Genomic DNA, 7,988 nt, shown 5'->3' with positions numbered 1-7,988 from the left:
TGGCCGCTTGGATACAGTCTGGAGTGGCCTTCAACTTGTACATAAAACATCGAGATAGTGTATTGAATAGGTATATTTGAGCTTGTTGAGATATTAGCGGTCCGATTCAGTGACTTTACAGACAAATATTGCAATTTAAAGACTAATAGATCGGTATTAGGTATATCGGAAGTAGATAGAATAACTAATAATTTTTAAGAAAAAAAAAACCGCCTTCCTTTGGGGTTCTGGTGATAAATACTTTCAAATGTTGGATTATGTTATCAATTCGTCTGTATATTTTTTAATGTTTGTTATTCGATATCTCCGTCATATCTGAACCAATTTTGAAATCTGGATGATTCTGAAGTACTTACAGATGAGAATGATTATCAGAACGGAACTCTAACCAGGGGCGGCTCACTCTTCATCAGCAGTTCCACTGCACCAAATGTCACTGTTCTGGACGTAAGTGCATGCTGTTCTTATAAAAATACCAAAGTCACTATAAGTGTGCCGTTCAGATTTGAGGAGTTCCGTTCTGACCATAATTAGCAATTCCACTGCACCAAATATCACTGTTCTGGACGTAAGTGCATGCTGTTCTTATAAAAATACCAAAGTCACTATAAGTGTGCCGTTCAGATTTGAGGAGTTCCATTCTGACCATCATCAGGAGTTCCACTGCACCAAATGTCACTGTTCCGTACGTAAATGCATGCTGTTCCTTTAAAAACACAAAAATCACCATATATGCCTTTCAGATTTGAGGAATTCCCTTGATTTCTCCAGGATCCCATCATCAGAACTGGGTTCTGAGAAAAATGGGACCAATCTGTATGCATATACATTCAATCAAAAAAATAAATTTTCAAAATCGGTCTAGTAACGACGGAGATATCGAGGAACAAACATTAAAAAAAAAAAAAAACATACAGACGACTTGATAACCCCTTCCTTTGAGATTTGGAAGGCGGTTAAAAATTAGGATCATATTATCTACATTATTTTGCCGCCGCTCCAGGTGGCGACAAGTGAAATTCATTTTATATGTAGACAAGTAATTCGAACAAGGAAACAAAAAAGTAAATGAAGTAGGTCAATTCTAAATACGTAAATAAGTACCGTCTCTGTTGATAAAGAATAAAGCTAGGAACATACTACGCGGACGTCCGTCGTAAATCGACCGCGACCGCGACCGATCAGTGTGCACGGTCACAAAACATCCAGCGAGCCAGATTTCGATCGGACGTCCATGCGCCGATAGTTTGCACGGTTACGTGTATATTCATTGTCCAGATCCCCGTCTGCGGTCGATTTACGACGGACGTCCGCGTAGTATGTTCCTAGCTTAAATACTTAAACTAGGAAACATTCTCTTTTTACCTTAATTTATTTGATTCGCGACCCGCAAAAATAATGTGGAATATAAGTACATTCCTTTTCATACTTTTGAACCACTGATAATAGCTAAACTTGTGAAATAACCCTAAATAAAACTCAAAGAAAAGATAGGGTAATAACAGAATCCCTGTAATGGCTCGGGTGGAATAATATATGTAGATTGCAGTATTTCGAGAAGGGAACACTGGGTAGTATACTAAGATTTTACACTTCACCGATGGCTGCCAATCCCTCTAATATTATTATGGTAATACGGCCAATTTCAATAAAAGCGTTCGTCGCAAGAGACATTTTCTTTTAGACGGTATAAATCTACAGACATGTGCCCGCCGCGAGACACGGGTCTCGATTTGTACCTCATATCTTTTCATGGTGAATTTCCCCGATTGAAATTTACAGACGAATTGAATAACCACGTATTATTTTTTGTAACGAGCAAAAATTTTACACATTCGGTTATGCCGTCAGTAATTCAGTATGCTGTTACGAATTCGATTTATTTATGCTCACTTCAGGCACATCTCGGATCAAATATATGAAAGGCCGGCAACAGACAGTCTTAATTTTCATAACCTTAAAAAAAGATCTGTCAGTGTCAGTTTGCATACAAATCTTTTTTTAAGATTATGAAAATTAAGACTGTCTGTTGCCGGCCAAAGAGGCGCGTTCCTAAGGCCGGCAACAGACAGTCTTAAGTTTCACAATCTTAAAAAATCATAATCTTATGAAATCAGATCGAGTGCACGGATTTCCATACAATTTCGCAAGTGTCCACACACAGTCTTATTTTTAACCGTCGCCTCAAATCTCTCAAGAAGGACGGTTCTCAAGTCGTCTGTATGTTTTTTTTTATGTTTGTTCCTCGATATCTCCATCGTTACTGGACCGATTTTGAAATTTTTTTTTTTGATTGAATGTATACCTATGCATATGGTGATGTTTGTGTTTTTAAAGGAACAGCATGCATTTAGGTACGGAACAGTGACATTTGGTGCGGTGGAACTGCTGATGATGGCCAGAACGGAACTCTTCAAATCTGAACGGCACGCTTATAGTGACTTTGGTATTTTTATAAGAACAGCATGCACTTTCGTCCAGAACAGTGACATGTGGTGCAGTGGAACTGCTGATGATGGTCAGAACCGAACTCCTCAAATCTGAACGGCACGCTTATAATGACTTTGGTATTTTTATAAGAACAGCATGCACTTACGTCTAGAACAGTGACATTTGGTACAGTGGAACTGCTGATGATGGTCAGAACCGAACTCCTCAAATCTGAACGGCACGCTTATAGTGACTTTGGTATTTTTATAAGAACAGCATGCACTTACGTCCAGAACAGTGACATTTGGTGCAGTGGAACTGCTGATGATGGTCATAACCGAACTCCTCAAATCTGAACGGCACACTTATAGTGATTTTGGTATTCTTATAAGAACAGCATGCACTTACGTCCAATACAGTGATATTTAGTGCAGTGTGGAACTGCTGATGATGGTCAGAACCAAACTCCTCAAATCTGAACGGCACACTTATAGTGACTTTGGTATTCTTATAAGAACAGCATGCACTTACGTCCAGAACAGTGATATTTGGTGCAGTGGAACTGCTGATGATGGTCAGAACCGAACTCCTCAAATCTGAACGGCACACTCATAATGACTTTGGTATTTTTGTAAGAAACGCATGCATTTAAGTTCAGAACAGTGACATTTATTTAGTTATGTTTGTTAAGCATATTGAGTTTTCAAGTCAAAGTTTTTCAAGCTTCGATTTCTTATAATCGGATTCATGAGGCATTGAGGAAACTCCTCAAACCTTAACGTTATACGTATATTCATTTGTGCTGCCATCTAATAATTAAAGCATTAAAAGCAGTTTTAAAAAAATACCTACACATTTCTACATAATCCATCATTCGCAACTGCCTGCCATCTCTCAACACAGGATTAAATCTATAGTGATTAAATTGGTAATATAAAATAATAATAATTTTACATGTAGAAAAGGACAGCATCGACTCGGTGAACCACTTACCTACGTTTTAATAAAGTGTCCAAAGGGCCTCTACGAGTTGGTTTCGGATCCGCGTCCGTCTCCTAAAGGTCCGGAACAATATTTTCTCGTGATCGATAAGTAACACATTTAAATTATTTAAGCAAGAAAAGTGTCCCACTTACCTAATTATAATATACTAGGTTTTTCCCGTGGCTTCGCTCGCGTTAAAATCGAAAACCGGCCAAGAGCGTGTCTGGCCACGCTCAGTGTAGGGTTCCGTAGTTTTTCATATTTTGCTCAAAAACTACTGAACCTATCAAGTTCAAAATAATTTTCCTAGAAAGTCTTTATAAAGTTCTACTTTTGTGATTTTTTTCATATTTTTTAAACATACGGTTCAAAAGTTAGAGGGGGGGCACTTTTTTTTCCTTTAGGAGCGATTATTTCCGACAATATTAATATTATCAAAAAACGATCTTAGTAAACCCTTATTCATTTTTAAATACCTATCTAACAATATATCACACGTTGGGGTTGGAATGAAAAAAAAATATCAGCCCCCACTTTACATCTAGGGGGGGTACCCTAATAAAACATTTTTTTCCATTTTTTATTTTTGCACTTTGTTGGCGTGATTGATATACATATTGGTACCAAATTTCAGCTTTCTAGTGCTTACGGTTACTGAGATTATCCGCGGACGGACGGACGGACGGACAGACAGACATGGCGAAACTATAAGGGTTCCTAGTGGACTACGGAACCCTAAAAAGGGAAGTGGGGGGTTAGAAAGAGACAAAAAGTAGCCTGTCATGTCACGCTCCATCCCTTCAAATATCTCCACTTAAAAAATCACGTCAATTCATCGCTCCGTTTTGCCGTGAAAGACGGACAAACAAACAGACACACAATTTCTCATTTATATTATTAGTATAGAGTATGGATTCTAGTCTACTTATTATTTGTGTACGGGACTTGTTTTCTTTTTAATTAGTTCTATATTGGAACATTTATTAATTATCAAATTCGATAGAATTATAAATAAAACAGACAAAGTGGTGGGCAGATATTGTTGAATTTCACAACGTAACGAGCGAAATAGGTACCTATAGATATCTTATAGGTAGCATACCGTTTTGTGACGAAATATAGTGCGTTTGGCGTCGTCATCAATCTTGTGACGACTGCTACCCGGCCGATAAAGGCTCTACCCTATACCATTTATAAAATCATCATTGATTTTGCTTACCTACTCTAACGATTGGTGCTAAGAAAAATAATGATTTTTCAGTACAGATGGTGTGTTTTTTGCGCACTAGTGCGAGAAGTGGTTCATTTCTTGTCAGGTCGTCGAAACTTCGGGGGGAGGGGGGGGGGCGCGTCTGTACTGAAAAACGTCGTACGATACACGCGAGAAAAGGAAATTCGTAACTCGTGTCTATTTAAAACACTCCCTTCGGTCGTGTTTCAATTTATCACCACACGTTTCGAACTTCCTCTTTTTCGCACTTGTATCGTAATGCACTATTTCACATCCTCAACTAAAATCAGACAAACTTAGACTGAAATGATGAATTCAATGCAATAAAGTACAATGTGGCTTAAATAAAAGACACAACAAAGGCACCCATTTAACCCATTTATAACAAGCCGATAAAAATCGTTTGTCCTTTTCTAACACACCAATTTTTATCGGCTTGATAACTTTAGTGAACGTTTATGAACAAGGGGTAAATTCGTAATTCAATTAGGCGATGATTCGTTTTAGATTTTGAACTGCCTTCGTTGGAAGCCTCAAAAGCAATGTACCTATTTACTTACATATTCCGAGTTTTGAACGCCAATTCGTCGCAAAAGCATTAAGCGGCGTTCATGTTGAGCAGTAACTAAAGCTGAAATCCCTGGCACTGTCGAGCCGTGCGGAGCTCTCGGAGTCAAATTAGAGCACCATTTCCAAACATCGAATCCTACGTATTCAAGTTATGAGGCATTGAATGCATGAAGCCAGAGTGAAATTATTGCAGCGCGTGTGCACACTGCAGTGGAAGCTGGATGCAAATGCAGTACCTGCACTTATATGAGTTCAGCCGACAGATTGTTTTAGTCCATTCGACTTCATAGTTTAGAACATTTTTAAAATGAAAATCATATTGTTGTTTTCGAAAAAAATTCTAACTAAACTATTTTCCTTAGAGTAAATATAAAAATGGAAATGAATATTTTTTCATCCCAAAGCTATGTACTTATAACCAATTTAATATTATCTATAATGCTGTATTTGTTTTATATAGGTTGCAACGGTTCCACTTTTTATTTGTGCGGAAACACGGCCGTTTAACTAGGTAGCTATCGTACTTCTTGTTAACTTCAAAACAAACGTCAGCCGCAGTTGTATGTTCAAACTTGACGCGTGTGAAACGCAGTTCTCCTCAATTTGTATCAGGATCTCACGCGCCAAATCGCGGCATACGCCGCTTCCACAAACCTCTACCCCCGGCCTGTTAGTGTGTGCCGCCTAGATCGGGCATGTCGCTGCATAAAAAGCTTTTATATTCCACTTTTACTGCATCGCTGCCGGCTCCAATATTTGCATTCCATTTCTGGTTACGATTTCACAGTGCGCTTGCGAAGGCAATTCTAGCCAACTTTCTTATTGTTTCAGCCGTCTTTTTATGATCGATTGCGATGTTCTAATTGCTTTTATTTTGAATGGGCTTTAAGTGGAATTTTAAATGTTTCCAAGTTCAGAGAGCGTACTTAGTTTAGAAGTAAAATCATAAAAAAAGTAATGTTCGGATCTAATATTTTCAATGATATTGCGTTTTGATAGCATATAATTTCCTATATTTTTTTTTCGTTATTATTTGTGTTCAAATGTTTTGTTGCTATATAAAATTTAATATATTTAGGTAGTACAAATATCTATCCGTCCTAGGTAAAATGTAGCTGTCGCCATAACTAGCGTACACACAGAAGCAGTAGGTAAATAAATATAGTACATATAGTTTAAGAGTCTAATAGTATGATTCTCGATTATGGTAGATAGATATCACATCGCCCACAGCATAAAATGGTAGAGGTATGCCTGCGTAGTAAATTATTCTAAAGGATAATGCTTGTAAAAAGTAAACACCTACGAATATTAATTTTTTAATTACTTTTCATTTGATATCTTCGTAACAATATTGTATCTGTATCTATTGAGTTGGTTTTTGTTTCGTCCTTAAAGGACACCAAACCTGAGAATTTAATATTAATTTAAACTCGATATCATCCCCCGCTTTTGAGACAAAAGGATCTCGATAGACCGATGGAGAAGGAAGTAATTCTAGAAGGGTTAATGTCATCTTTTTGTTGTAAATAATAATGACCATAAAAATCTACGAGTATAATCAAGATATTGGTTTGAAAGTAAAAAAGCAAATAATTTTTCACAATTAAATTTATTCTATGTTTAATATTGCATTGCTGGAAGACGTTGGAAATAGGTAGTTCTCTAATGGTTCCGTCCGTATTCGTGCCTACAATATATCAAACGATTTACCTATTCTAGTTTTCAGCTAATGGAAAGCAATCATTGTTTACATTCTGTGACTGAAGTTTTCTCATTTCTAAACAAATTGAATTTGGAATGCTCGCAATTACTGAAGATCATAATATTAAAATTTCCCGGAAACAGTTTTTACTAGAACCTTCCACGTAGGTACAAATATAGGTCGAAAAGATTTCCTTCGTATTTTTCTGGAAACGTCCGTATTTGTCATTATAGTTCAGATCTAGACACGCGGTAGCGTGTCAAGCCAAGTTCAAGTAAAATAACTGGCGAGCAGCACCGTGTGTAATATTACACGAACCATTTGGAGCCACCTTTGACCCCCTCATAACTCAAAAACTATTTTACATAAAGGTTGTTTAGATAATAACCTCCAAAAATCGTCATTTTTATCATATATATATACCCATAGACATAAACTCTAACCCAGTTCCAGATGACCTAGAAAGTTAAAATTTGTCATGAAGATAGGTAATTAGGTGAATACACAGAAAAAAATCTGAAATTGGTAAATTTTTATCATTTTCGAAAAGTGATATGTTCAGTAAAACGTGTTTAGATCAATCGGCGACTAGATGTGCGCTAGTAGTCCTAGACTTTTCCAGTATACTTAGTGAATATAAGCGTTCCCGTAGCCTTAAAATACCTATAAGAAGTAATGATGTCCCATCAAAATCATAAATGTGAAATGAGAGCCAAGTTCAATAATATGACATATGCCTTGGTTGTTCACTTCAACAAAAAAACCGGCCAAGAGCGTGTCGGGCCACGCTCAGTGTAGGGTTCCGTAGTTTTCCGTATTTTTCTCAAAAACTACTGAACCTATCAAGTTCAAAACAATTTTCCTAGAAAGTCTTTATAAAGTTCTACTTTTATGATTTTTTTCATATTTTTTAAACATATGGTTCAAAAGTTAAGGGGGGGGGAAGGACTTTTTTTTCCTTTAGGAGCGATTATTTCCGAAAATATTAATATTATCAAAAAACGATCTTAGTAAACCCTAATTTATTTTTAAATACCTATCCAACAATATATCACACGTTGGGGTTGG

This window comes from Leguminivora glycinivorella, chromosome 8 (genome assembly GCF_023078275.1).
Source record: "Leguminivora glycinivorella isolate SPB_JAAS2020 chromosome 8, LegGlyc_1.1, whole genome shotgun sequence".
Classification (NCBI taxonomy): Eukaryota; Metazoa; Arthropoda; class Insecta; order Lepidoptera; family Tortricidae; genus Leguminivora; species Leguminivora glycinivorella.
Note: the sequence above shows the minus strand (reverse complement) of the source record.